The sequence below is a fragment of the Pelodiscus sinensis genome, chromosome 1 (genome assembly GCF_049634645.1).
Source record: "Pelodiscus sinensis isolate JC-2024 chromosome 1, ASM4963464v1, whole genome shotgun sequence".
Taxonomy (NCBI): Eukaryota; Metazoa; Chordata; order Testudines; family Trionychidae; genus Pelodiscus; species Pelodiscus sinensis.
In genome coordinates this window covers 199649484-199671896 of record NC_134711.1, presented here as the reverse complement: position 1 = coordinate 199671896, position 22413 = coordinate 199649484, and the positions used below count along the sequence as shown (strand labels likewise).

The 22413-nt window shown below is 44.2% G+C and overlaps 1 protein-coding gene across 11 annotated transcripts in view; it reads right to left on the bottom strand.

The window, feature by feature from the left end:
- DMD (dystrophin) overlaps nt 1–22413 on the bottom strand; it is a 2108520-nt gene that overhangs the window by 1344892 nt on the left and 741215 nt on the right. The gene's annotated exons all lie outside the window — the stretch shown is intronic.

Genomic DNA, 22413 nt, shown 5'->3' with positions numbered 1-22413 from the left:
TCTCACAGTGTTTTAAAAACATATAGGCTGTGTCTAGACTGGTAAGTTTTTCCGCAAAATTATCTGCTTTTGCGGAAAAACTTGCCAGCTGTCTACACTGGCCACTTGAATTTCCGCAAGAACACTGATGATCTCATTTAAGATCCCGTTCGGGCAAAAGCCCTCTTGCGCAAATCATTTGCGCAAGAGGGCCAGTGTAGACAGCACAGTACTGTTTTGCGCAAAAAAGCCCCGATGGCTAAAATGGCGATCAGGGCTTTTTTGCACAAAAGCGCGTCTAGATTGGCACAGACACTTTTCAGCAAAAAGTGCTTTTGCAGAAAAGCATCCGTGCCAATCTAGACGCTCTTTTCCAAAAATGCTTTTAACGGAAAACTTTTCTGTTAAAAGCATTTCTGGAAAATCATGCCAGTGTAGACGTAGCCACTGTTTTCACAACTGTATAGTGATCACCTCTATAGACATGCTAACATTTATGGCAGCAAGAAGAGACAGGAACTGCTTAAATTATGTACAGCAGTTCAGGATTGAAAGTGAAGACTTCCTTATCCAAATCAAAGTAAAGGGGGGGATTAAAAGTAGGCAAAAGGAAATTTGACAACTTCACCCTCATAAAAAGTGCTTAAGGCTTTTTACAGAAAACAAGTAGTTAATGTTACTTTGATGTTACCTTGCCAGCAAAAAAGACAGCACCAGTAAAGAGCTTTCAATATTTTAAGAGGATCCCACAAACATTTTCCTCATTAATGTGTGAAAACCCTATGTTCCAGAGGCACATGCACAGCAAGAAAGCAGAGGCAAATCACTAATTAGTTTGTTTTCCAGCTTCAAGAAAACACTGTGTCATAACAAAGGAAAGAGAAAACAAGTATCCAAAAATTCCAACTACCAGAGAGTGCTTGGCTTATACATGTCAGGATATTACATCCCAATTTGAAATTGATCCAGGAATATAAGAATATTCATCTTTGTCTGTGGAATTGAATCTCTATAAAAAGGGATTAATTTATCATAATTTTATATTAAGAGTTACTTTACTCTTCCTTCTGTAAAACTACTGTGTGGAATATTTCCAATCTCAGCTATGAAGCATTATAGAGATATAGCCAATTCTATCAAAATGGAAGAGAGAGACTAAGGTGTTCATGTTTCTACCACTGGACAAATTCCACATCTGACAGCTCTTCCCGCCATATATCCAAAATCAATTTTTGTCTGATGTGTGTTAAAAGGACAGAGTTTAAAAGAAAACCATCAACGCCTACGCTGCTGAAAGGATAGATTTGAAAGCAAAGTGCTCCTTGTCATTTTGATCAAACATCTTCCTCATTCTCTCAGTTTCCTATCAGTCTCATGAAACAATAAATATTTACTTTGATGGTAGGGCAATAGGTGATCTGCATATAGTACAGGCACACATCTGACCCAAAAAATAACTGGCCATACTTGAATTGCACAAAAACCTCAATATATAGAGGAGAAAGAATTTGAGTAGGTAATTGGCATGTCATTGACCACAGCAGTCATCCTGACTCCTGGGAATCAGAAAGCATGGTGTATGGCAGACTATGTGAGCTATCACTGTAAAGGGAGGCAGAGGGAGGGAGAGGAAAACAGTTCTGCTCCTGCTTGCAGGCTAGAACAAGCTTTGCAGAGAACCATGCAACTTTGCATGCATGAGTCATTTAACAGAGACACAGTAAGATGACAAGCTGTGACTCTTAGGGGCAGCCTGTTTTGTGTGTGTCTCTTTTTTGGTTCTCACATGATTGTTTTGAATTCTAAGAAAAAAAGTAGTATTAGTTGAAAACTTCCAGCAAGAGTATTCAATAGTTTTGTCTAACGTCTGGGTGTAAGCCACACAACAACATAAACCAACCAGCTGTTCAATCGAGACTACAGAAGGTACAAGACAGTCTCATTTCCTGCACTGGCTGACCATGAAAGAAGGAAGATCTCTAATGCACAGAGCCTATCTGTCCTCTTTCCTATTGGCCCAAGCAGAAGTCCCACCCTAGAGAATAAGATTAATGTGTAATTTTGGGACATATTATTTTCCTTCAGATCTTAGCCAGAAACAAGACTAGAAAGGGCTGAAATGCTGTATGTATATCTATTTTTTTCCTGAATAGCTGGCCCCACCAATAGCAGGATGTTCCAAAGACCTCACAGAAAAGTCTGCTTTCTTGGGACTTCCAACCCATTCTTTTCCAGATCAAGGAAGAGATTTTTGACATTTTGAAAAGCATCCAAATATTTCAGTGTTTTTCCAAAGGGAACCCAGACTATCTACTCTTTGAAATTTACTCATCCCTACTAGATATGTTATAAAATAAATTCCTCAAATGTAATACTCTAAAAAAGGACTCACATTTAAGAAGAACTCAGAATACGAAAAGAGAAGGAAGAAAAGGCCTTCTGTTCAGATTAGAAGACCCCAAGGACCATTAAAGTGTAATTTAAAGTTTAAGGGGAAAGAATGCTAAACCTGTGACCTTCAGAGGCTTAGAAAAATCAGACATGCTTGGCAGCTTTTTCAACTGACTCACAGAGCTTAAAGATGGAAAGGATAGTCCCACCTGCTTTGAGCTTCTGCTTAAAATATTTCATGATACATGATCCCAAAGTAAAAAAAAAAATCAAACAAAAACAAAAACAGATTCAAGTTAGTAAGAACTACAGAGTATTTTACATAAGTCATAGGCAGAATTTCTTAATTAAAAAAAAATACTCCTGGGCACTTAAGGCCCAGTTCCATCACCCTCACATCACATAGTCTCTCCCTCTACAAGCAGTGCTTCTGGGAAGACTGTGTTATCCATCATAAGGCAGGCAGAACTGGAATCTGTTTGTTCAGAGAAATCTACTTATTTTAATGAAATAAAACAGCAGTTCTATTATTTTTGCCCCAATACATTGCAATGAAAAATTGTAATTCCACCTTAACAAAATTAGATGTAGAAAAACAACAAAAATAAAGACATATAATGGACTTCTCTCTATAAAAGTACTATTGTGGCAGAATTAAGTATTTTAATGTATTTTAACATATGGGCCCATATCTCAGAAAGATATCTACATATAGGAAGGACTGCCATTGAAACAAATGTGACACTGCAATCGTAAGGGTAAGATTGTTCAAATGCTTTTGCAAGATTAACTATGAACATACACAAATGCACCTACGTACACAACAAAACTCGTAAGCTAGGTTGTAGCACCACTTATTAAGGTTGCCTTACACTTTCCACTATAAATCTTATCTCCAGTTGCTTTATAACTTTACCAGGCTTTAGTGGTTTGGTTTGAAATTTTCCACACCTCATGTCTGCCTCAATCTCAGTTTTACTTTAAAAACAAATTTGTCATAAAGGTTTCCAAGAATGAAACTAGTGAAAACCAGATTGTTTCTTTGAAAAGTCCTAATACTCTTGTTCTATATAGTAGTGTCTTAAACCTGGTGTCTTTTGTTGTCTCTGTGGAAATATACCCAAATTTGGCCAAGTTATAAACCTTTGGTAGAGCAGAGATTTATGTATTTAGATTTTAGCACCTAATGTCCCAGAAAATTGCATCCACACTGAAAATGCTTTACCCTAAGACTGAATACGACTTCCCTGCCATTGCAGTCCTTGGGCTTTAGGCTATGCCAGGCCATGCCGCTTGCCTGGGGTGCAATGAGCCTGCACGAATGAAGAAGAATCAAGAGCTGTACCTGTGAAGAAGGAGATTGTAACAAGGAGCCTGGGCAGAAGAGCTTATGCCTGGAAATTTACTGGGGACATGCAAACTGGAATTGGAAGCTTAGTGGGCTGTAATAAGCTGGAGAAGAACATTGGGGGCACAGGCGGGAAATGGAAAGGTTGGCAATTTTGAGTGCTTTGCTTTGCAACAAATAATCTTCTTCTGACACAATGTATGCATATTTTGATATATCACATACATACAAATATTTTACATAGAAATAGTATCACCATTATAGATTTGGTTTTATAAGTCATTAAGGCTACCCAACTGTGAATTACTTTAGTTGGGTACCAGCTTTATTCAATTACTAGAAATATTGTTTTCTTATATTTGAGTATCAGTGTTGACATTTTTAGTCTACTAAATCCTTTATGCTGACTGTAAAATCATTGATATTCAAAATATTCCTGAAGACAGCAATATTTACATTTGCATCTATGAATAAAATAATTTTCCACTCAGTAATTTAAAACAAGGGCTCCAAAAGAGAGTCATCAGCGTGACCTTGAGTATGCAAGCATTAAACCAGCTTTTGTGATTAAACAGAACTCCTGTTATCTTAAAACTAGTGTATGTTTATAAGTTTGGTACGGTTAAAAATGTCTAAACTAAAAAACATTATACCCAGTGGTACTGTAGTTGTGACAGTTTCAGGCTATTACAGAGACAAGCAAGAACACCATTTGGAGGAGTAGGAGCAGATGCACCCCCTACTGCTATGCAAAACATGCAGCTGTGTAGGAAACCACTAAATTTGGGGCAAGAAATTGCTCCAAATTTCAAGATGCCCATGCAGCTATGTGCTGTGTATGGGCTCCAGCGGCCCCTATCCTAATTCTCACACCCCAGGATGCCCTCCCTACCCACAGGCTTTGCACCAGCTCCTGCAGCTAGCCTGATACTCCAGTTGGTTCCCCTTACCCCCACTCTTTGGGAGCTTTGGCCTCCAGGTCCATCACCTGGCCACCCTCCCCAAGCTGCACCCAAATCCTGCTCACCAAGCAGAAGGGAACACAGGCCAAAGGATGCTGGAGGAGCAGGGAGCAGCTAGTGGCTGGAGAGAAGCAGTTGTTTTCGCTTCAAAGAGCTGCTTTTCTCTGGCTGGCTGTGTGGCTACCGGCTGCTCCTCCTGAATCTTCTGGCTTCTGCTAGCACACTCGCTGCCACCCATCCCTCCCACCTGTTGCTCTGAAGCTGCAGGTGACCATCCCTCCTTTCCCTGCATCTGCCTAGGTTAGCAGCACTCGCAACCAGACACGTTTTGTGGTAATGTCATCCAGTCTATCTGGTCCAGAAGTGTTGGAACACACAGAGACCCAATGGAGTGACTGGCCCCCTGTAGGGGGTATGCCAATGCTGTACTGTGTAAGTCACCTACATTGATTAGGGATGCCCTTCCAGGTCAGGTGGACTCTAGCCTTTTCCTGAACTTTGTACCAAGGTTCTACTCACCCTGACAAGGCTCATAACTTGCAGCATAGTTTGAGGGGGATATATGATGAATTTGTCAGCTGAATGATCCTAAAAGTATTGTGTAGTACTCCAGTTAAAAGATAGGAAACAAAGGGTAGAAATAAATTGTGAGAATGGAGAGAAGTAAATAGTGGGGTCCCTATAAATGACCTGGAGAAAAGGGTAAACAGTGATTTGGCAAACTTTGAAGGAGATAGAAATTGATTCAAAGTAGTTTAGTCCATATCTTAACATTACAAACCTTGAAAAAAGTTACAAAGGAATTTAACAGAACTGGATGACACAGTGGTAGATGCATTCAATGTCAATAAATGCAGAATAATGTATATGGCAAAATATAATCCCACATATATATATAGAAAATGAAAGTGTCTACATAAGCTGAACCCATCAATAAAGAGATCTTGGAGTCATTGTGAATAGTCTGAAAATAAATGTCTAGTTTTTCATTCATTCATTCATTCATTCATCTGTTTTGTTAAATTAGACTGTAAGCCCTTTGGGACATCAACTGACTCTTACGGTATGTTTGTACAGCACCCGGCACAAGAAGTTTCATGTAGCTACTATTGTAGGACAAATAAGTGTGATGGGAATAAATAAAGGAAATGGAACTTGACAAGTAACAATAGCACATTACATTTTAAAACGTTTATAACAATGGCCTAATTTGAATGGTTTTCTTTCGTAATCTTTTGTTCAAACCAACTGTAGCGGAGAAACCACTCCCCGCACTTACCCCCGCTGTCCGGCGGCTCTGGCCCCTACAAGCGCCGCCGGTGGTGCTGCCTCTGCCAGCGGCAAGCAGGGCACTGGCGACACAGGTGTGGCTCGCGCCGTGCTTCTGAGGGTGAGCGCTAGGACCCAGGGGGAGGTGGCCCGCCCGCCCACCAGCAGGGTGGGGGAAGGATGCTTGGCCACACGCCCAAAAGGGAGTGGGCGGAGAGGAGCGGGGAAGGAGGAGAGCAGGGATTGGCTGTGCTCTCAACCACCACAGGCGGAGAACCAGAGTAGCGGGACAGCCGACGCTGGAGCAGAGTGGGCCAGTGGAGGAGGAACCCCCCCGGGAGGACCCAAGAGCAACATGGCCCCCGGTGGGCGGGCCGGCCGAGTCCAGGCCAGGGCACTGACGATCCAGGGCCCAGAGCGGAGAACAACCGGGCCAGCAGGCTGGTTGGAACAGTAAACAGCCACGGGGCAGCAGCAAGGACCCCGAAAGTGAGGGACGGAAGGCGGGGGGGGGGGGGCGGCGCCAGCAGGGCTGGACTGAGCATGACCCCGCCACACTGGTGGAGAATGTGTGTACCCTAGGGTGAAAGGGGGAGTGCAAAAAGAAAGATAAAAAAACCCACAACCCCAAAGGGGGACGGTATTGGCAACAGGGTTAGGCATGATAGGAAGTGGGGAAGCTATTGGAATGGCTGGCGGAGAACCAGCAGCAGCAGCAACAGCTGTTAAGGGAAATGGTGGAGCACCAGCAGAATCAGCAGGAACAATGGGCCAAGCAGGGGGCTGGGGGGCCCACCGCCTCCGCAGAGGCAGGCATTGGGGCTTCCGCTTTGGCGTTACCCCTGCGTTTGGTGAAGATGACAGCGGGCGACGACCCCGAAGCCTTCCTGATTACATTCAAGTGGGTTGCCACCGCCGCACGCTGGCCAAAGAAGCTTTGGGCCACCATGCTGGCCCCCTACCTCATGGAGCTGGCACAGTGGGCCTATAGAGGGCTCGGTGCCTGAGACACCTTGCATTACTGCAAGGTTAAAGAGGCGATCCTAGATCAGGCGGGCATTACCCCAGAGTCCCATAGGCAGAAGTTTCGCTCTGAGAAGTACCAGCCGGGGGAGAGACCGAGAGCGGAGGCTAAGGGAAGCCGCCATGCGCTTGCTAGACCCGGAGCGCAAGACAGCCACACAGGTGGTGGACATGATCATGTTAGATCAATTCTTGCAGATCCTGCCACCCGACAGTCGGACCTGGGTATGATGACATCAACCAACGACGCTGGGCGAGGCTGTCTCGATCCTCGAGAACTACATGGCCACAGAGTGGGAGGAAGACAGCTCAAGAAGCCCTAAAGCCCTGTTAAGGAGTCAAACCATGCCCAGGAGAGCAAGAACCACGAGGGGCCGGGGGGGTTGGGCTTCCCCACCCAGCCTCTGGAGGCGATGGGGCAAAGAGATGAAACAAGGAACCACCTCGAGCCCGGAGGACATCGCCACCAGACCTGGGGAGGAGGCCCCACCCCGACCGCCAGAGTCAGCCAAGCGGAGAGCCTACTTTGAATGCCACGACTGCCCTTTTATGGACTGCTCATACGGGCGGGCTGGGGTGACACCGTGGAGGCCACAGCGGTGGGACCCACCACGGATCACAGTCCAGGTAAGCCTGGAGAGGCAGTCAGCCTGGGCGCTGGTGGATACCGGCTGCAACCAAACCCTAGTCTGGGAAGGCTGGTGCCGCTGAGGGGTGCCAGAGGTCTGCCGGTGTCTGTACAATGCGTCCATGGGGAGGTGAGACACTACCCCACGCAGTGGGTGCACATAAGTGGGGGACCCCTAAGGGCTCGGTGTTGAATGGCGGTAGCCCTAAAGCTGGCATTCCCGGTAATTCTGGGGCGAGACTGGCTGGGGTTTCGGCAACTGGTCACCTGGTGGGGACAACGGCAAGGAGAAGCACTGGCCAGGACGACCCAGAGCCCATGGACCAGGCAAGAGTCCGCGGAAGCCCAAGCTGCAGAAATAGAGCCTGCAGCGATGCACCAGAGAGACGTGGGTGAGCGGGCAGACTTCCTCTGTGAACAGAGAGAGGACACTTCACTCAGGCACGCGGGGGAGCAAACCAGCAAGAGCCCAGGCATTGGGATGAGAAGACCACAGGAGCCGCGGTTCGAGGTAAGAGCCGACCGGTTGTACCGCATCCTCACCCGGATGGGGGAGCTGGGTAAAACCCAGCAGTTGCTAGTGCCGGCACACTTCTGGTGGCAGGTGCTAGACCTGGCCCATGCCAACCTCTGGGCTGGCCATCTAGGGGCTGAGAAGAACTTACAGAGAGTGCTACAATGGTTCTATTAGCCTGGGGTATACAAGGAGGTCAAAGACTTCTTTGAGTCCTGCCCAGACTGTCAGTGGGTGGGAGGAAAGGGGGTGCCTAAAGCACCCTTGGTCCCTCCCGGTGGTGGACATGCCCTTTGAGAGGGTAGCCCTGGACCTGGTAGGACCTTTGGACTGGTCAAAAAGGGCAACCAGTACATCCTAGTCCTGATAGACTATGCCACCCGTTATCCGGAGGCTGTACTGCTCCGTAGCACTAAGGCCCCAATCCTAGCAGCTGAAATGGTTAAGATCTTTGTAAGAGAAGGGATACTCCACGAGATACTGACGGACAAAGGGACAAATGTGTCAGGATGGGTGATGACGGAGCTTTGTAAGTTGTTGGGGTGAAAAAGCTCCGAACCTCAGTTTACCACCCCCAAACAGATGGGCTGGTGGAACGTTTCAACTGCACCCTAAAATCCATGTTGAGGAAATTCATAGGGCTTGACCCCCGGGAATGGGACCTCTTCCTACCGGCCCTCCTGTTTGCCATCCAGGAGGTCCCTCAGGCCTCGACCGGCTTCTCACCGTTTGAATTATTATACGGGAGGCAGCCGCGGGGCATACTTGACCTCCTGAGAGAGTGCTGGGAAGAACAAGACCCCTGTGTAAAAGGGACAATCCCTTATATACTGGACCTGAGGAAGAAGCTGAAAACCTCATGGGAGTTGGTGAGGGATAACCTGCTGTGCGCACAGCAAGGACAGGCCCGATGCTATAACCAGGGGGCCCGGAACTGCACTTTCGCGCCAGAAGACAGGGTACTGCTTCTCCTACCCACGACCGTGTCAAAGCTGATGGCCAGGTGGCAGGGCCCCTATGAGATCCTTCGCCAGGTGAGCCCCATTGACTGAGATCCCGCTGACAGATAAAAGGAGGAGCACCCAACTCTACCATGTAAACCTGTTAAAGAAATGGAACGAACAAGAAAGCGTGTTGGCAACCATCCAACCATCGGATCCCGAGCTGGGGCCCTGGGGCGGAGACCTAACAGCCCAAAGTGGAGAAGCCGTGCTCAGGGGTATGCTGACAGGCTCCCAGAAAGAGGAGGTCCGAGTGATCCTCCAAGAGTTCGCAGCTGTGATGTCAACCCAGCCTGGCCAGATGCCAGTGGCCAGCCTCCATATCCAGATGATGCCCGGGATGAAGGTGCGGGAGCCGCTGCCGAGGAAATTGTAGGCTACCATATGTAATGAAATCCGCAGCATGCTCCAGCAGTGGCTGACGCAGCCCGATCATTCTGGTCCCCAAACACGACGGCATCCTGCTCTTCTGCATAGACTTTCGGAAGGTTAACGCCATCTCCAAGTTCGACACATACCCTATGCCACAAGTAGAAGAACTCCTAGAGCGGCTGGGGGACACCCGATACTTGTCCACACTCGATCTTACAAAAGGATATTGGCAAATCCCGCTCACGCCAGCCTCCCAGGAAAAGACAGCCTTCGCCACCCCTTTTGGCCTATACCATTTTTTGACCATGCCCTTCGGGTAGAACGGAGCCGCAGCCACGTTCCAGCAGCTGACGGACCGCTTTTTAAGTGACCATCGAAGGTATGCAGCCACCTACATTGATGATGTGGTCATCTATAGCACCTCCTTGGCGGACCACTTGCGGCACATCCGAGCGGTGTTGCAAACCCTGGAGAAGGCCTGGCTAATGGCGAACCCCGGGAAATGCGCCTTCAGAAAGACCGAGGTCTTGTACGTCATGGGGCAGGGCCAGCTGAAGCCGCAGATGGACAAGGTCAAGGCAGTGTGGGGGTACCAAACACTGACGACAAAGAAACAAGTACGGCAGTTCCTGGGACTGGCCGGTTATTACAGACGGTTCATACCTCATTTTGCCACAATAGCGGCTCCCCTAACGGAGTGGACGAAGAGTGGGTGCTCCCAGAAAGTACGCTGGACAGAGCAGTGCGAGGAAGCTTTTCAGCAGCTAAAACAACAGCTCACCAACACCCCACTCCTCACACAGCCAGATTTTTCAAGGACCTTTACAGTGCAGACAGACGCCTCAAGTCTAGGCCTAGGGGCCGTGCTGGCCCAATAGTAGGGAGACGAAGAGCGCCCCATCGTGTATATAAGCTGCAAACTGCTACCCTGTAAACAGGCCTACTCCACTATAGAGAAGGAGGCGCTAGCCGTCAGGTGGGCAGTGGAGGCCTTCCGATACTATCTGCTGGGGAACCCGTTCGTGCTGGTCACGGACCATGTGCCCTTGAAGTGGATGCATAACATGTGGGAGGCAAACCCCCGCATAATGAGGTGGTACCTATTTTTACAACAGTATAAATTTGAAATAGCACATAGGGCGGGGCGAGCCAACGCCAATGCAGATTTTCTGTCACGGTGCTCAGAGCAGGCAGAAGAAGGGGGGACCAGTGGGAGCCAAAGGGGGGAGGTGTGTGATGGGGAAACCACTCCCCGCACTTACCCCCGCTGTTTGGGGGCTCCAGCCCCTACAAGCGCCGCCGCCGGCACTGCCTCCACCAGCAGCAAACGGGGCGCCGGCGACACAGGCGCGGCTTGTGCCGTGCCTCTGGGGGTGAGCACTAGGACACAGGGGGAGGCAGCCTGCACACCCAAAAGGGAGCAGGCAGAGAGGAGTAGGGGGGGGAGAGCAGGGACTGGCTGCGCTCTCAACCCCCACAGGTGGAGAACCGGAGGAGCGGGGAGCCCTCGGGACGGCCAACGCCGGAGTGGAGCGGGCCAGTAGAGGAGGAAACCCCCGGGAGGACCCAAGAGCAACGCGGCCCCCGAAAGGCGGGCCGGCCGAGCCCGGGTCAGGGCACTGACGATCCGGGGCCCAGAGCGGAGAACAACTGGGCCAGAGGGCCAGTTGGGACAGTAAACAGCCACGGGGCAGTGGCAAGGACCCCGAAAGCAAGGGAAGGAAGGCGGGGTGGGGGGCCAGCGGCGCTTGACTGAACGTGACCCCACCACACCAACCATACTCCATTGGTCTGGCACCATCAGGAACCCAGAAATACTCCAGGCAGCCGGATCATTGGAGCTGCTCTGCCCCCGGCTTCCCCGATTCAGCCGCTGCTGAAACTGACCAGCAGCTGAATCGGGGAAGCTGGGGGCAGAGCAGCTGGAGTGCTGCCAGTAGGTGCCATAGCGCTGCCCCTCGGCGCTGCAGGACCAACCCGGCAGCACCCCAGCTGTCCCTGAGTCAGCCGCCGCTGAAACTGACCAGCGGCTGACTCCGGGAAGCCCGAGGCAGAGCTGCTCTGCCCCGGGCTTCCTGGAGTCAGCCGCTGGTCAGTTTCAGCAATGGCTGACTTGCGGATGCCTGGGGCAGAGCAGCTGGGGTGCTGCCGGGTTGGTCCAGTAGCGCCGCTCCTTGGTGCTGCGGGACCAACCTGTCAGCACCCCAGCTGCTCTGCCGCAGGCATTTCGATTCAGCTACTGCTGAAACTGACCAACAGCAGCTGAATCGTGGATGCCTGGGGCAGAGCCGGACTATTGGAAGCGGGGGCTATGAGGGGTCTGGGGTGGCATCTTCCACACACAGCCCTAGACCCCTCATAACCCCCCCCCTTCCGATAGTCCGGCATATCTGATAATCCGGCACCCCCTGGGTCCTAAAGGTGCTGGATTATCGGAAGTTTACTGTATTTTGTTAGAAAAAAAGCTGAAGTAAATTAGCGAGATTTTCTTTACATAGCAGGACATGACGTTCCCATTTCCATTCACTGATTTGTTTTTTGGAGTTACACTTTTTATAGGACTGTCACAGAATCGGCACAAATGAAAAATGGGTAAATTAAATACTATAGGGTTGAGCATAGAAATCCCTCTTCTCCCCTGTAAAAAAACTGCAGTACAATGAAATCCTTGCTAAATGGAACAGACATGTTCTACAAATTAGTTTTTAACATTTGCAAATCATCATGACTCAAACCCACATGGGACATTCAAACTCATATAAAGACTCTATAGTAAAGCCAAACTTACTGGAAGCCTTTTTTTAAATTAATTTTGAATTTTCTCTTCAGATTCAAAGGATCTTAAATTATGTAGCATGCCAGTATACTATCCATGCTCTCCCCATATTTGAATTTAAAAAAGAGGCAAATAATATTGTTTTTGTCCCTGTTTCTTTCTATGCTTAATGGGAAAGAAAAGTGTCAAAATGTTGGTAATAGAAAAAGAAAGCTGTTACAGTGCTTTGAATTCTATGGCTACCCATATCTGATAGTTTTATTTTGGAAATGTCTAAACCCCCTCTTCCCCCCCAAAAAAAATTTCAGTGAGACAGTGAATTTCTTCTATAACAAAAAAAAACCAACATTAATATATTCTGTGAGTAGTTCCTATACTCCATATTTGCATCTTTAAACTCTCCCCAATGTATCTGCAAGAGTTTCTGAATGTACCAGTTATATTTGTATGGGGACTGAATGACACACCAATCAGAATTTGAAAGCTGACCTTGGGACATGTTAATTTTTATTGCAGTTAAACACTGTTTTCCTAGCACAATCAAAAGTTATTAGTTATAATGAAAAGTTATCAATTCTCTCTGGGTAAAAATGTTTTTCCATGCTTTTATGGAAGCATAAAAAGTAATTACAGCTAATTATATATATTTAGTTGAACATTACCATGCCCAAAAATCAACTTTCAATTACCAGTATTTTCTTTTATACCTTTGTGAATATAGTAAAAGCAACTGAAACATTTTGCATTATAGTTTATTTGAAGATATAGTGCATTTAATCTTTTGTCACTTGTACAAAAACAAAGAAAAAAACATTTATTTGTATTCATTGATGCTCATTTATTATTAACCACTCATCAAAATGTCTCCCTCATATCTGAGACTGAAGATAATGTAAGATGATGGCAAATAATATAAGAATGTCACAAAGAATTTACAAATATTGATTGAAGAGATTCAAATTTACTACAGGATTATTAATTTAAAACCAACAGCTTTAGTTGACCCAAAGTTACTGGCAGACTAGCCAGCCAAATATCCATAGTTGGGCTTGCTCAGAGAAAGTACAGCAACCATCTCTCTACTACAGCCAATCAGAAAAATACATCATAAAATACCATTCAAATGAAATCAAAATGGTTTTATGAAGTTGTGTTGCTTGTCCAGCCAGACCAAAAGGAGAGTAGGAGACATTTAATTTGGGTTTAATCAGGCTGCAACCTTATTATTACATATCTAGGACTACCTGGCAGATAAGCCCGCTCCAAGCAAAAGGGGGCATCAGGCCCAGGACTGCCCATTTTAAGATCTTCATTCCCAGGGGTTGAGTCAGCGACCACACTGACCCTTCCTTTTTTGCAGCTGTTTTCCTCTCTTACCTTCCATCTCCTAGCCATAAAGCAATGTTTCCATCATTTGGCCAGCCAGCCACATTCCACCTTCCCGAACCACCTACATGGTCATTAGGGGGAATAAATTGAAAGGAGGGTTCTAATGTCAAAATGTCAAAGCATTTTGGAAACAAATAAAAACCTTTATTTTTTTTTTAATATTGCATATAGAGAATTTACCTTGTATTGCTCGGTCACCTAACTCAATTTTTGCTTTTCTTCATTTAAATCATTGTTCGGGTGGGGGGTATGAGCTGTGGTTGAGGGATTCAGTATTCAGGCTGCCTCAGGGACAGAGGATAACCCAGGCATCTCACCACAGCCACTTGGGGCCAGGTGAGACGCATCTCTCCATGACCACTGCAGCTGGCTCAGTTGGGGGGAGGTGTGCCTCTCTCCTGGCTGGGACAGGTCCAGGTTTGTCTGCCCCTGCATTCCCCAGCCAGATTGAGGAATGGAGCTAACTGTGCACTTCCCCTTGCACTCTGATGGAGGGGAACAGCCAGCAATATTACCATATATATCAGGGGGGAGGGGGATCTGCAGCCTACAGGGTAACTGGAGGGTGGGAGGCTCAGGGCTAGGGCAGTCCTGGATGTGGTGTGGCGGGGGGGAAGGGGGCATACCCCTAGTTAGCCCCGTTCACAAGTCTGGTCATTCTGTCTCTTTTCTGTGTGTGGTACGAATTGGGGAGGTGGGGAGGAGATGGGGGGTTTCATCTCCCCACATCCCTCACAACCAAATCCTTACCTTGCTTTAAGTTATGGTAAGAAGAAGCTGAATATCGAATTTGATGTTCCTAGCTCTTACCATTTAGGAGACATTCTTCAATAAGCAGATACACTCGCTCGTTCACTCACAAATTTTAAAATATTATAATTTTTATATATTCGAAAGAAAAAAATCTCCAGAGGGCAAGAGGTAGATTTTCTTTAAACTGAGAATTTAAGTTTTTGGATTTCATTTGTTAATCAAAATGAAACCAAATTTCAAGATCTCTGTCTTCTGTACAAAGGATTTTCCATTTTCTCCTCAGCACTTTTTCTCCATGCAAAAAGACCTGTAATAGCTCCCAAACCAGGGATAGGCAAGAAATGGCGTAGGAGCTGGATCTGGCACACCAAGCCTTTCCACCCAGCCCACAACCCACCCCACTGGGCTAACAGGCAGGGAACAGGCCTAGGGCTCAGAGCAGCTGACTGCACCATCTGCTTCTCTGCACCGGGGGAAGCTTTGCATGCTGCTAGGCCCTCCTTCACCCAAACTTCCTCTCTGACCCCTACCGTCTTGTGCACCCCAATCCCTTACCGCAGGCTCCCTTCTGTACCCAACCTCCATCCTAAACCCCACAACCCCTGCATAGAAGTGTGCGGCCCTTGACCATTTACCAAAATCTTGGAGTGCCCCCCATAGAAACTATTGCCTGCCTCTGTTCTAACCTGATTGGTAACATAATACAGCAGAATGAAATCTGTCCATTTAATGGCTGGTCCAGTCTCTGTTGCAGGAAATTTACTTCAGTGGCTCTCTGCATAGGCAAAGGAAACCACTCACCTGGAATTCATAGAACAACATTGGTTTATGACCACATTCACAGTTCCTCAGTTTCAACACAATCTGAGCAGGAATCCTGTCTATTTTAGGGGAACATAAGTTATGGAATGGAACAAAAGAGCAAGAAAACCAAATAAAAATAAATAAGAGCAGATAATGTTTATGGAAATGTATGAAAGGGATATTTATTTTAAGTTTCCCCTAGATTAGGAATTTTTCTAAACCAGGTCCTTTTTTATTACATTATCCTATAGCCGCATGCATTGCACTCCTCTCTTCCATAGAATGTGCAAACTGATTGTTTCTTTCCTATCATCCCTTTGGACACATACTCTTGTGATGCTGAAGAGGCACACATTGCAATTAAACATCTCCACTGCCTGAACCCTGAGACTACGTCTACACAGGCTAATCTTGCACAAGAGCATATGCAAACCTGCTCTTGAGCAAGAGCTGTTCTGCCGGATAATAGTGGCAGAACGGCTCTTACACAAAGGGGTTTTTGTGCAAGGGGTTCTTGTACAAAAATGGCAGCTCATTAAGTATGCAAATGAGGCACTGCGATATTCATCACCATGCCTCATTTGCATATGTTCTTGCACAAGACTGGCTAGTGTAGATGTAGCCTTGAGAGTCTGAGTCAACTGGAACAAGCCAGTTTCATATTTTTAATTGCAATGTAGACATACCCTTGGAAGTTTTAATCATTGAAGTGACACCCACACATTATGCAAAGTATGAAACAGAGACTAGTTGAGCAATACCAGTATTATCACCGGTTACAGCAGGGAGTGGACTGTAAGGTGCTTATAAATATAATTATCCCTGAAAAGCACAAGAACAAACCAGAGGCATATAGAAAGAGAGGAAGTTCAGTGAGGAAACAAGGTAAATTAAATTTTAAAAAATTAAGACTCCCCAAAATACTTGACAATCAGAAATAACAGAAACTGAAGTATAAAAAAAATATGGAGTAAAAAAACCCCAGAACCTACCCAAGAAAAGGAAGCAAAATTATTGATTCTGATGACATAGGATAGATGAACCAGAGGTCAGAATATGACTCATAGCTCAAAACCCAAGGGAATATATATATATATGACTATTCTCTCTTTCTTCTACTACAATTTGTGTCTAATTCTTTCTTTATACTAACTTCATCCCCATCTCTACTACCTAATGCCTGCTGCTGGCCCACAGCATTTTTTTTGCCTTGACTACAGCAACCATCTTGTTGACTCTAGCACTGTGTCCTGTATGTCTCTTCTCCAATAAAGAGATTCTTAAGTCACACTGATGCCTATCAACTCTTCTCCCACCCACCAATCCCTCCAATAGCCTCTCATGTTTATCAGTGACACATTCAGGCATGTTATTCACCTTAAAGGATTTTCACAGCTCTATTCCTGCCTATGTATAACTTCTTATCCTACTATACCCTTTATATAGGCTATGCTCTGCCACAGTAGTAGGCCCCATTTACTTCTGCAAGCAAATCTGTGCTTGGAAAATTATTTTTGAGTCTGTTGCCCTTCTACCTCAATCTCCTCCACAGAAATCCTACTTAAGAATTAATTATTTCAGTCAGTCTTTCTTTGATGAACCTTTATTTAGCCTGGGCTTCATGCTTCATATTACCCATTTCTCCAGAGAGTGGGAAGAAAAATCCTGACAATCGTATAGTTTACTATAGTGCTCATCATTCCTGTATCTAAATTTGTTCTGGAAGATGGACCCATAATGGATTATAGAAACTTTCCAAACTTTATCCCTAAAGGAATGCTCTTTCTGGTGTAATGTGTGAATATTATTTATCATTCTGGTGACAGTGTAAACATTCATCAAAGACAAAGACCTTGAAAAATGTCCTAAAGATCAGACTTTGAATTAATCTAATCCCCTCTAGAAGCTTAACAATAAAATCTTGTCACTCAGGAATGTTCCTAGAGTCCAGAGTTGTTACCCTACTGGAAAAAGTGGTGTCTTTTTTTCTTGAGAGACTGGTGTGGAGGATGTGTTCTCTAGCACACAGGTATGGGCTATTTACATATGGAAATAATTATATTGTATAGTGCTGAGTAAATATGTCAGAATTGGGAGAGGAATTTGTTTCATTTATAATGTTTGTCTTAAATTTTATAAATGCACCCATAATAAACACATTTTATTGTAATATTCATTCTCACATTTGCCATACTCAGTGATGTTAAGAATCTGATTCTGCACACTTTCTGTGCAAACAACTCCCACGGACGTGAATGTGTGTACTGAACTGAGAGAACCTGCAACATTGTAAGAGCCTCACGTCAAGGACATGGTGCTTGACAGAAAAGTCTATAAGCAGCAACTACATGTATAGAAATGTCTGCTGGCAAAATAGATTTTACTAGTAACATGTTCAGCATATAAAAAGAACTACATGCCAGCTAACAATAAGCATTTCTTCAAAATCTATAATTTCTTATAATTCCTTATAAGTATAACTAGCAAAAATTATAGTCAGTAGTATCATCTGTTGACTCTTATTAATAGGCTATGTATCATTAAAATAAACTTTAAAAGCTTTGATTTAATAACTTGATTCTCTCACTTAGAATGCAAAACATGCAAACAAGGACAAAGACCAGGAAACAAATAAATGGAATATTAATGAAAAAATTATGAATTTTTCCAACAGGCAAGGATAGAAAAAAGTTTAAGTAGTATTTTTTCTGGGGTTTTTTTTTATTAAAGGGCATGTGTTTCTTTCCATTATTGGCTTACTAAAGCCCAGCTATCATAATATATTTTCTGTACAGATAAAAAAGAAATCGCATAACAAAAGACTTATTTTATTCTCTATAGCCCTAAGCAACACACTCTTGCTATAAAAACAAGATCCAACACACAGTGATATGCCAGTGTTATATTATAATACAAAATGTTCACATCTGCAGAATTCCCAGTTAGATATAAATGACTCAGCAGTAGATTTTTAAGGCTAGAAAGGGCTACTAGATCTAGCCTGACCGCCTGTATATCACAGGCCACCCACACCAACCAGCTCCTGCACACTTACCACAACAACTGAAATTAGACCGAAGTATTATAGCCCATAGACTAGAGTAGACTATTATGTGCAACAGGCAGAGAAGAAGAGGGACTGGGGTTTATCAGTGCCCAAAGCCCCTGCAATGGCCTTAAGTGAAACATATTCAGATAATCCTGGCAAATGACCCATGCACTGCAGAGGAAGGCAAAAATTCCAATGGTCATTGCCAATCTGATCTGTCTCATCTCCAGTCATGGCCATTCTTGATATTTGAAAGGAAGGAGACTAAAATAAATACAATACATTTCTCCTGTTTTTCATATTTGTAAATAGGACGATTTATAAAAAAAACCATATATTTATTCTGAGAGTTAAGTCTTTCTTCTAACCCTGAATTGTATTAGAATAATTAGGCTCTCTACCTAATGCTTTCCTCATTTGCCTCCTGACTAGCTGCTTTTCCTCACAGTCCCCACTAATATTATTATCCAAATTAAAAACTCAAAGAAATATATTTTCTAACAGACACCCTTTGGTTTTTGAAAAAGAAAGTTATCTTCATTATTATATGAGACACACAAAAGTCCAAGGATTTACATGGAACATATGATACATCAAATGCTTCATACTGCTAAGCCAGGACATTTCCTTTCAAATGGAGGCTTAATCATAGTGATCCATTCTGCCACTTCCTGATTGGGTTCCTGGGATACACTCTACATGAGGTGGCCTGAGGACTACTGGGAAACATCAGCTGCTGCAGAAAAGAGTCACCAGGAAAAACAATGCAGATCACTGATGTAATGATGTCCTCTTTGTTTCCAGGTCCAATTTAAGTCTTCCAGTTTTATTCTTTAGTGCCTAAATGATTTTAAGCTGAATACATCTTTTCTTGGGCAATTTGGTAAGAATGAAATTCAGCTGATATGTTCAATAACAATGCAAAGCAAGAGATAGGACCCCTTGCTGAAAATGGCCTAACTTTCAAATGTTCTTCCTTTGTTGGATCACCAAAGCTTTAATTTATGTACCACTCTGGAGAACTTATCTCTTTTCCGGGCTTTTTCTGTATATGTAGGCGTGGTAGGGAGGGTTTTTGTTTTATAGCTATTGGATAATCTATTTGCATAGACATTTTAAAAGTGCATAAACTTATTACTAGCTTTGTAGATGTTTCTATAGCCCTGAATATACATATTTTGCATGAGTTTAATTTTTTTCCTCAGGCCCATATATCCTTCACATGGGATTATTATTATTTTGCAAGCAAAGAGAGGAATCTAAGGGTTTTAGCAGTGCAGGCTGTATGTGTCTTATGGACCAAGTTTCTGAAATCTTCAGAAGGGTCTCAGTGTCAGAAAATGTGGCTGTTCCTAGCATAATGTTCAGGATCAAGAAGCTACAGAAGTACTGCAGTGTCTCCAGTTTTCACAAATAGCATTTCTACGTCCTTAATAGGAATCCTGCAGAAACTACCGCCAAAGTCTCAACTTCCTTTGCCTATCACACTGCAAACTCCAAATAAATGGAGTTTGACACAGTCAACAAAAACTTACTCAGGAATTTACCTGAGGATTTGTGAAATGACAGTGCTAAAGACAGCAGCCATCTTCAAGTTCATCCATTAAGCCTGAACCCAGCACAATGATTTTGGAAGAGCTGGGGAAAAAGAGAGAATGCTGCCATCTTCTAGAACCATATGATTTCATCCCTGTCTACAAACCCAAATGATTACAGATATGATAATTCAGTGGCTAACATGCTAGGCTGGAATTGAATCCATATCCCTAATTCCATCGTCAAGTTCTTGAAGGAATATAACAATCTCTCCATGCTTCAGCTCCCCATCTGAACAGGGGGAAATGTTTTTACCTCTTGGAGCTTTTGCAAGGATACATGTAATAAAGATTCTGAGGTATCATGATACAGGTTGAACCTCTGTAGTCAGGTACTCTCTAGTCTGGCAATATCCATGGTCCAGCATGATTTTAGTTAACTGGATGTCCACTTATAGGTGTGGTCAAGTTTCCCGTGGTCCCATAAAGATTGCTTATAGCCACTAGTCCTAGCTCTCAATGTTCTGTGCTCTAATTTACCCTTAAAAGCCTTGTAAGCAGTGGAAGTGTTGGTAATTCTGCAAAACAATATTGACCTCTCATGATTCAGCAAATTCTCTGATTTGGGACTGGTCACGTTCCAAGGGTGCCAGTCTAGAGAGGTTCAACCTGAATGGCAGTTTGAGGAGCCATCTATCTAAGCAGGATCACTTCTTTACTGGATACGTCTCAGTATATCATACAAAATTGATGTTAAAAGATACTGTTAAGGTTGCAATGTGAAGCTAAGAAATGCCAGAAATAAGCTCGTATGTGCAAACTTTATTTTACCCTCTTTTGAATGTGAATCATGATACAGTCTTCTATTTTCTGATCTCACTTTTTCCATAGGACCCCTGCCATATTCAGCATACATAGTGGGTAGTGCTCACATAATGGGTAATTATTAAGCATTTTGACATCGCTCCATTTTCAAAGTGTGGCCTTAGGCCTTATTTACTGTGCACGATTTAGACAATGTTCAATGACAGATTTTAGTCACAGATTTTAGAGGTTCAACTTATATCTTCATTTCACAGCTAAAGACATCTGGCATGCAGATTATGGTCAAAAGAATCCATTAATTTTTGGTGCCCAGTTTGTGACCCCGATGACTTGATTTTTCAGAGTCTTTGGACAGAATTATATAGCACCTGATATGTTCAAAGTACAGCTCACAGTCATTTCAGTTCCAGCTGAGAGTTCTCAGCATTTCTGAGAATCAGACCTGGTGTCTCAGGTCAGACACCTTGAAAAGCTTGGCTTAAATGATTTACCCAGCATCACACAAACTGTTGTACAGAAAAGCGAGAGATAATCTAGTTCTCCAGGACTTCATTCAACTGCTCTGGGAACCATTTTTCTCTCTTCCTGCAATTCACTGCTTCGTTCACAAAACACTTTTGAGTTTCTGCAACAAATGAGGGTGGGGGGGGAGGTCCTTCAGATAACACCCTCCTTTCATTTACAACCCTGTGTCATCCAGAAAGCAGGTTCATTCCGTTCATTGAATAGGGCAGGGATCCTGGGAGAAAAATGGTATTCAATTAATTACTGTATCATAAGGTGCAGAGAGATGGACTTTATGGGCCTGGCAGGGGGATTTCAGAGAGTACAAAGGAGAAATTCAGTGCCCAGATCTGAACCCCGCATAGCTGCAGCAGCCAAGAAGTGCAAATGAGGGAAAAGTTATGTTCACCCCTGAATGGATATATCCAGTGTAGACAGAATATTAGGGGAATTTAGCTGCTAAAAAGCTAATCAATCTGTATTGAGGAAGTAGACACTATTTCCCTCTTCCACGCAGGCATTTAATATGGCCAAATTTGCACAGATTTATACAAGGACAACATACACCATATTCCTAACAAATGGTCCCCTGCAACTTGCCAATAATCAAATCCTTGTTCCAAAGCATGGAGATACTGGAAATAAAAGGTCACCAGAATTTTTTAACGTGTGTATAAACTGGAAAACATCGGAGAAAATTTTAGCCCAAATTGCTGAAGTTAAGCAAAGTGGAAAAACCTGAAAATATGGGTCACATAATGGAAAGTACTGAACATTCTGAACGATGACAAAGATACCAAGCATACTTAATGTTTTTCCCCAAAATGCATCTTCAGAATAAGGTGCTTTTTTCATTGGGAAAATGTCCCCCCTTTACTTCAAGAAGTGATGCATCCCACTATACCTTATAAAAGATAGCTTTTATTTTTAATTGGTTCCTGGACATTGCCAAAGGCAGGGTACAGTACCTACTGTTAAGACCACAAGTTCATTTCTTAATGCTTCACTGCCCAAAAAAGCAGACGTGAGGATGAAAAGGCAGGAGACTAACGAGGAACAATTATTTAACTATAATTGTAGGGGAGGAAAGGAAAGAAAGAGAAACAATAATGATTTTGGCAAAGGAAAGATAACAGTTTCAGTGAAAAGGAATATTTGTAGGATAAGGCAATGAATAACCTAGTTATAAAAGTTATATTAAATTCCCGATGCTAAAAAGGATACATTTATACTTTGATAGTTGGTTAAATATTTTTTGTTTTTGTCTTGCAACATGACTGAGATAAAGGGT